This window comes from Nicotiana tomentosiformis, chromosome 6, assembly GCF_000390325.3.
Source record: "Nicotiana tomentosiformis chromosome 6, ASM39032v3, whole genome shotgun sequence".
In the NCBI taxonomy this organism is placed as follows: Eukaryota; Viridiplantae; Streptophyta; class Magnoliopsida; order Solanales; family Solanaceae; genus Nicotiana; species Nicotiana tomentosiformis.
The window spans coordinates 144,833,226-144,841,655 of NC_090817.1; positions in this window are offsets into that span (position 1 = coordinate 144,833,226).

Genomic DNA, 8,430 nt, shown 5'->3' on the forward strand with positions numbered 1-8,430 from the left:
CAGTATGACTATTACTTAGTATGAATCCCGTTTTGTGGATTTAGCCCGTCATGCTCTCCTTTTACTACCTACTGAGGGAGAGAGAGTGAGGAGGTTTATTGAGGGACTCACTCACCCTATTAGGCTTCAGATGGCCAAGGAGATCGGAAGTGAGATTTCCTTTCAGGAAGATGCTAATGTCGCGAGGAGGATCGAGATGGTTCTTGCACAAGAGAGAGGGAAGAGGTCACATAAGAGGCCTCGTCAGTTCGGTGGTTTCAGTGGTGCCTCTTATGGAGGAAGGGGTAATTTTGGTAGGGATCATCCTCCCAGACCGTTTCATTCAGCACTTCAGATATCTCTCGGTGCTTCAGGGAGTCACAGTCCTATTATGCCTTACTCTGGGTAGCCAGCATTTACTGCACATTCAGCTCATATCAGTGCACCACCACTCCAGAGTCACTATAACGGTTATCCGACCCATTCGGGTCAACTTCAGCTTCAGCTTCAGCAGCCAGGGCATCAGGATGGGTGTTATGAGTGTGGTAACATTGGTCACATCAGGAAATATTGCCCAAGGTTGTTGAGTAACAGATCTCGGTAGGATTCTCGTGCCATCATACCGGCACCGGTTACTTCACCGCCTGCTCAACCAACTAGAGGTAGGGGTCAGGCAACTAGAGGTAGAGGTCAGTCCATTAGAGGTAGAGGTCGGACCATTAGAGGTGGAGGCCAGCCAGTTAGAGACCGTCCCAGATACACAGTTTAGAGTGGTAGGGCCCAACCCCGATTTTATGTTTTTCCAGCTAGGCCTGAGGCTGAGTCATCTGATGCTGTGATCACGGGTATTATTCCAGTTTGCCATAGAGATGCTTCAGTTCTATTTGATCCAGGATCTACTTATTCCTATGTGTCCTCCTATTTTGCTTCATATTTGGTTGTGCCTCGTGATTCTCTGAGTGCTTATGTGTGTGTATCTACACCGGTGGGAGACTCTGTTGTAGTAGACCATGTCTATCGTTCGTGTATGGTTATTATTGGTAGTCTTGAGACTAGTGTGGATCTTCTATTTCTTGATATGGTAGATTTTGATGTCATCTTGGGTATGGATTGGTTGTCACCTTATCATGCTATATTGGATTGTCATGCCAAGACGGTGACCCTAGCCATGATGGGGTTACCTCGGTTAGAGTGGAAAGGAACTCCTGGTCATTCTACCAGCAGGGTTATTTCTTATATGAAGGCTCGGCGTATGGTCGAGAAAAGGTGTCTAGCCTATTTGGCTTACATTTACGATTCCAGTACGGATGTTCCTTCTATGGACTCAGTACCAGTTGTTCATGAATTTCCAGAAGTATTTCCTGCAGATTTGCCGGGGATGCCACCTGACAGAGATATTGACTTCTGTATTGATTTAGCTCTAGGCACTCAGCCCATTTCTATCTCACCATATCGTATGGTCCCGCCAGAGTTGAAAGAATGGAAGGAACAGTTACAAGACTTCCTCGATCAAGGATTCATTAAACCTAGTGTCTCGCCCTGGGGTGCACCAGTATTATTTGTAAAGAAGAAAGATGGTTCAATGTGAATATATATAGATTATCGACAGTTGAACAAGGCTACTATCAAGAACAAGTATCCACTGCCAAATTGATGACTTATTCGATCAGCTTCAGGGTGCCAAGGTGTTTTCAAAGATCGACTTGAGGTCTGGTAACCATCAATTGAAGATTAGGGCATCTGATATCCCTAAGACAGCTTTTCGGACTCGGTATGGGCATTATGAATTCCTAGTGATGTCATTTGGGTTGACAAATACCCCAGCAGTATTTATGGATTTGATGAATCAGGTGTTCAAGCCCAATTTGGGTTCTTTTGTAGTTGTATTCATTGATGATATCTTGATTTACTCCAGCAGTCGAGAGGAGCATGAGCAGCATCTTCGGAGTGTGCTTCATACTTTGAAGAATAATCAGTTATATGCTAAATTTTCAAAATGCGAGTTTTGGTTAAACTCAGTTGCCTTTTTGGGGCATGTTGTATCGGCAGAAGGCATAAAGGTGGATCCTAAGAAGATTGCGGCTATTCGGAATTGGCCTAGACCTGCTTCAGTTATAGAGATCCAGAGTTTCCTGGGTTTGGCAGGTTATTATCGTCGGTTCGTGGAAGGATTTTCATCTATAGCAAGCCCATTGACTAGACTGACCCAGAAAGGTGTCCCATTCATATGGTCAGACGAGTGTGAGTTAAGCTTTCAGAAGCTCAAGACTGCTTTGACTACGGCATCAGTATTAGTATTACCCACAGGTTCAGAATCTTATACGGTGTATTGTGATGCATCTCGTGTTGGGCTTGGTGCAGTATTGATACAAGATGGCAAGGTGATTGCATATGCGTCGCGGCAGTTGAAAGTTCACGAGAAGAATTATCCAGTTCATGACTTAGAATTGGCAGCCATTGTTCACGTGCTGAAGATTTGGAGGCATTACCTCTACGGTGTCTCGTGTGAGGCATTTACTGATCATCGTAGCCTTCAGTATCTGTTCAAACAAAAGGATCTCAATTTGAGGCAGATAAGATGGTTGGAGTTGTTGAAAGACTATGATATCATCATTTTGTATCACCCCAGAAAGGCTAATGTGGTGGCCGATGCTTTGAGTAGAAAGGCTGTGAGTATGGGCAGCCTTGCTTATATTCCGGTTGGTGAGAGACCGTTAGCTGTAGATGTTCAGACTTTGGCTAATTAGTTCGTGAGGTTAGTTGTTTCAGAACCCAGTTGAGTTTTAGCTTGCACAGTCGCTCGGTCTTGTTTATATAAGCGCATCAGAGGGCGAAAGTATGATGAACCTCATTTACTTGTCCTCAAGGACACGATGCGGCACGGTGATGCCAAACAGGTTGTTGCGGGGGAAGATGGAGTTCTGCGAATGTAGGGTCGTATTTGTGTGCCTAATGTGGATGGGCTTCGTGAATTAATTCTGGAAGAGGCCCACAGTTCCAGGTATTCTATTTATCCAGGTGCCGCCAAAATGTATCAAGATTTGCGGCAACATTATTGGTGGAGGATAATGAAGAAGGATATAGTTGCATATGTAGCTTAGTGGCTGAATTATCAGCAAGTTAAGTACGAGCATCAGAGACCTGGTGGTTTGCTTCAGAAGTTAGAAATTCCTGAGTGGAAGTGGGAGCGTATCACTATGGATTTTGTTGTTGGGCTCCCACGGACTCAGAGAAAATTTGACGCAGTTTGGGTCATTGTGGACAGGTTGACCAAGTCAGCACATTTCATTCCGGTGGCATTTACCTATTCTTCAGAGCGGTTAGCTAAAATTTACATTTGTGAGATTGTCCGCCTTCACGGTGTGCCCGTGTCTATTATTTCAGATCGAGGTATGTAGTTTACCTCACACTTCTAGAGGGTTGTACAGTGTGAGTTAGGCACGCGGGTTGAGTTGAGTATAACATTTCATCCATAGACAGACGGACAGTCAGAGCGCACTATTCATATATTAGAAGATATTCTACGCGTTTGTGTTATAGACTTTGGAGGTTCTTGGGATCAATTCTTGCCACTTGTGGAGTTTGCTTATAATAATAGCTACCAGTCGAGCATTCAGATGGCTCCATATGAGGCATTATATGGAAGGCAACCTCGTTCACTAGTTGGATGGTTTGAACCGGGAGACGCTCAGTTGTTGGGTACCGATTTGGTACAGGATGCCTTGGATAAGTCAAAGTTATTCAGCATTGACTTCGTACAGCTCAGTCTAGGCAAAAGAGTTATGCCGACCGTAAGGTTCGTTATATTGCATTCATGGTTGGAGAAAGAATATTGCTCCGGGTTTCACCTATGAAAGGTGTAATGAGGTTCGGAAAGAAAGGTAAGTTGAGCTCTAGGTATATTGGACCCTTTGAAATTCTTGAAAGGGTGGGTGAAGTAGCCTACAGGCTTGCATTACCACCTAGTTTATCAGCGGTTCATCAGGTGTTCCATGTATCTATGCTTCGAAAATATCATGGTGATCTGTCCCATGTGTTAGATTTCAGCTAAGTCCAATTGGACAAAGATTTGACTTATGAAGAGGATCCAGTAGTTATTCTAGTCCGGCAGGTCCGACAGTTGAGGTATAAGAGTTACCATTCAATTTGGGTGCAATGGAGATGTCAGCCGGTAGAAGCATCTACCTGGGAGTCCGAGTAAGACATGCGGAGTAGATATCCATACCTTTTCACCAGCTCGGGTATTTTTCCAACTCCGTTCGAGGACGAACGTTTGTTTTAGAGGTGGAGAATGTGATGACCCAAAAGGTAATCTTTAAAGTTAATAATTTCTATGATCTAAGACCTCAAAAAGTACTATTTATCATTCCTCGACTTGAGTGTGCAATCCGTATAATTTTTCGGAAAGTTTTATATGAAAATAATTGATTAAAATGTGAAATGGAGTCTTAAAACTCAATTGAGTTGACTTTGGTCAACATTCTGAGCAAACGGACTCGGATAAGTATTTTGACAGTTCCGGTAGGTCCGTATCGTGATTTGGGACTTGGGCGTATGCCCGGAATTTAATTTGGAGGTCCCTAGCTTGAATTATCGGCAGTTGGCGAAAACTAGAAGCCTAAAGGCTTAAAGATTTCAAAGTTGACTACAAATTTACTCTTATTAATATCGGGGTCGGATTCGAGTTTTAAAAATTTTTATATGTCCGTTATGTCATTTATGACTTGTCTGTCGAATTTGGTAAGAAACGAAGTTGATCTGATGTGATTCGGACGTTTGGTTGTGAAAATAGAAGTTTTAAAATTTTCTTAAAAATTTTATTTGATTTGGTATCCGATTCGTAATTCTAGGTGTTAAATTGGTGTTTTGATCACGCGAGTGAGTTCATATGAGATTTTTGGACTTGTGTGAATATTTGGTTTGGAGCCCCGAGGGCTCGGGTGAGTTTCGGATAGCCTACGGACCATTTGAACTTTGAGAAAAATCTGATTTTTAGCTTCTGCTGTCATCTGGTGCATTGTGCTTCGCGATCGCGAAGCCATTCCTGCGATCGCGAAGAGGAAAGTTGGACTGACACATTTTGTGCTTCGCGTTCGCGACCGAGGGCACGCGTTCGCGAAGGGTCGAAGTGCAAAGCTTCGCGTTTGCGATCGAAGCCTCGCGTTCGCGAAGGGGGAATGAGGCAGAAGCTGAAGCACCAAAATTGTGCTACGCGATCGCACAAGTTAGTACGCGATCGCGTAAGGTTGAGAAAATGTTCTCTGCGATCGCATGGCCATTTACGCGATCGTGTAGAGTTAAAATTCCGAGCAACCAAAACATGATTCGCGATCGCAAAGAATTATCCGCGATCGCGAAGAGTAAAATGGACCTGGGCAAAAGTTGTTCTACGTGATCGCGAACGAAATTCCGTGATCGCAATGAATAAAAAATCTGGGCAAACAGAACTTAAGTTCTGGAAATGGGATTTCGATCAATTTTCCACCATTTTCGATTTTGAGCTCGGGTAAGACGATTTTGGGCGATTTTCATGGAAAACATTGGGGTAAGTGTTCCTTATCCTATATTGATTATATTTCATGATTCCATACTCATTTACATCATGAATCCGTGAATTTATGGAAGAAAAATCAGATTTTTATAAATTCTTCCAAAGATGTAAAATGAAGATTTGAAAGCCATTCTGATGTCGGAATTCGATAATTTTTGTATGGTTGAACTCGTATCGGAACGGGTGTTCGGATTTCGTGAGTTTTTCCGGGATTCGAGACGTGGGTCCCACTGTTGATCTTTAAATTGAATTTTGGATTTTATCCAGAAAATTTGTAAATTCATATGGAATTAATTCTTACGATTTGTATTGAGTATATTGAATTATTTATGACTAGATTTGAGGATTTCAGACATGAATTTGCGAGGCAAAGGTTTATTGGATTCTTGAAATTTGGTTGCAAAGCGAGATAAGTGTCGTGGTTAACCTTGACTTGAGAGAATAGAACCCTTAAATTATTTGTTATGTGAGATGCATGTGTATGACGTATAGGCATGGTGACGAGTGTCTATACGTCGTCAAATTAATTGTTTGCATAATTACTCAAAAAATCATAAATTATTTTAAATCATGAATTAATTATTATATTAATTGTTTCCCTCATATTCCTTGTCAAATATTAATTCTTGAATTCCTACAATAATTGTCACATGCTTATTTGACTTATGTGTCTTAATTGCTATTTGACATGTAGCATACTAAATATTAAACTGCCTATTTTCTCCATGATTTCCATAATTAATTGCTAATTATCGTTGTTTGTTCACAAATAAATTATAATTATTGTGTGCCTTAATGCTTAATAGTTTCTCATTGAACGTGGTATTTATTGGAATAATTTCTATTACCTTTATGAGTTGTTAAAATATATTGGGGGATCGGGTTGCACGCCGTGACAAACTTATTTAAAAGTCTATATTGGGGGATCGGATTGCACGCTGCAATAGACTTATTTAAAGTTTATGTTGGGGGAACGGGTTGCACACCATAATGGAAACAAGTTGAGGGATTGTGACTGCTGAATTGATTTCAATTATCAAAATTATTTACTGGTCTTACTACTATTCCCGTTATTATTATTATTATTATTATTATTATTATTATTATTATTATTATTATTATTATTATTATTATTATTATTATTATTATTATTATTATTGCGTACAGGTTAATGTAAGCGACCTGCCTTAGCCTCGTCACTACTCCGTCGAGGTTAGGCTCGGCACTTACCAGTACATGGGGTCGGTTGTACCAGATTTCGGAGTTGGTCCCAGCGGTGTACCATAGACTTGCTCGGATTTCAGCTACCCAGAGGAGACTTGAGGTATAACTGTACAGCGTTCGCAATTCTGAAGTCCCCATCCACTTTACTTTAGCTGTGTGTTTGCTTTCAGACAATTTTATTTTATTCAGACCCTTATTTATATCATTCTAGAAGCCCGTGTACTTGTGACTCCAGTTCTGGGATGGTATTTAGACATCGCTATTATTATGGATTATTCACTACATTTCAGACTTTACTTCCGCATTTATTTCTTTGTTATTAATTAATTTAAAATTGTTTTAAAATGGCTAATATTATTCTAACGTTGGCTTGCCTAGCAAGTGAAATATTAGACGCTATCACGGTCTCGAATATGGGAATTTTGGGTCGTGATAAGAATATTCTTTTTCCGGATATTATTGTGTATGAAGTGAAATACGACACGCGTGCAGATAATCAAAGCTTGGGTTGAAGGTATGTCTTTTTTTAATTTCTCTTGTCACGTATATACCTTCTAGATTGTACTTGGCAGAATTATAATTTCAGTTAGTTTTAGGAGATAGAATTTCATATTTATTTTTGTTGCTAGAATTAGTAGGCTCTTGTTAATTTTCTTGATTGGTGATGCTTTTTGTAGTTCATCATTCTGCTTATGAAATTAGATTTTCAATTCACTTACTTTTCACCTTATTTGTATTTTGTATGACATAGTAAATTTATTCTCATAAATTTGATGAGAAATTTTAGGAGCCAGCAAGAAGCTTGAGAAATCAATAACAGTTATTGTAAAATATAATGAGAGATTATCCAATACAACTTTTGATTTGACTGCGCAGACATTTGTGCCTAAGGTAATGTATTGAGATTTCGTTTTGCCCGTAAGTTTGGCAATTAAGATATGATATGAAAATAGTCTATAGCCTAAGATCCATAAGAAGTTTGATTTATAATATAAGTTTAGACCTCAAATATAGATTATATGAATGTGACTTGTAATACGTATTAAGCAGATGAGTGAATAATGAACAATTGAACCTCTTGACGAGCCTGAAATTTGCAGGAGAATTACATTGTGTTAAAAAAATTGGCCGGATATTTTAGGGAAAAAATAAAGTAAAAAATAACATTTTATATAACCAAATTTAGGGAAATATAAGATGATGAAAAGGAAGAAACAAATATAAAAGAGATAAATTTATAAATTATATCTAGGATTCAACCAGTAAATATATTTTATGTTGGATGAAATTATTATCACTATTATTTTGAAATCTATTATGAATTGCCTAAAGAGACTTACCATGTTTATTTCTAAGACTACAGTCTTTCTACGACGAGCTAAAGATTCAAATTTTCATTCACTTTCAAACATGTATGTACAAAGACGAGAGAAATACAAACCTATACACAATAATGCAATATACAAAATTTATAAACATATGTCAATTTTGTTTTCACTAGAATTTTTCTTTATAATGATTAACGAAAGATATACGTGCACGAATAATAACTCATATAATTAACGAAAGATATAGAGACTAGTTATTATAAAAGTACGAATACAAAATCGGTTTAGAAAAATAATCTTATAATATTAATCATAATAACTCATAATAAAAGGACATAACCGGAATTC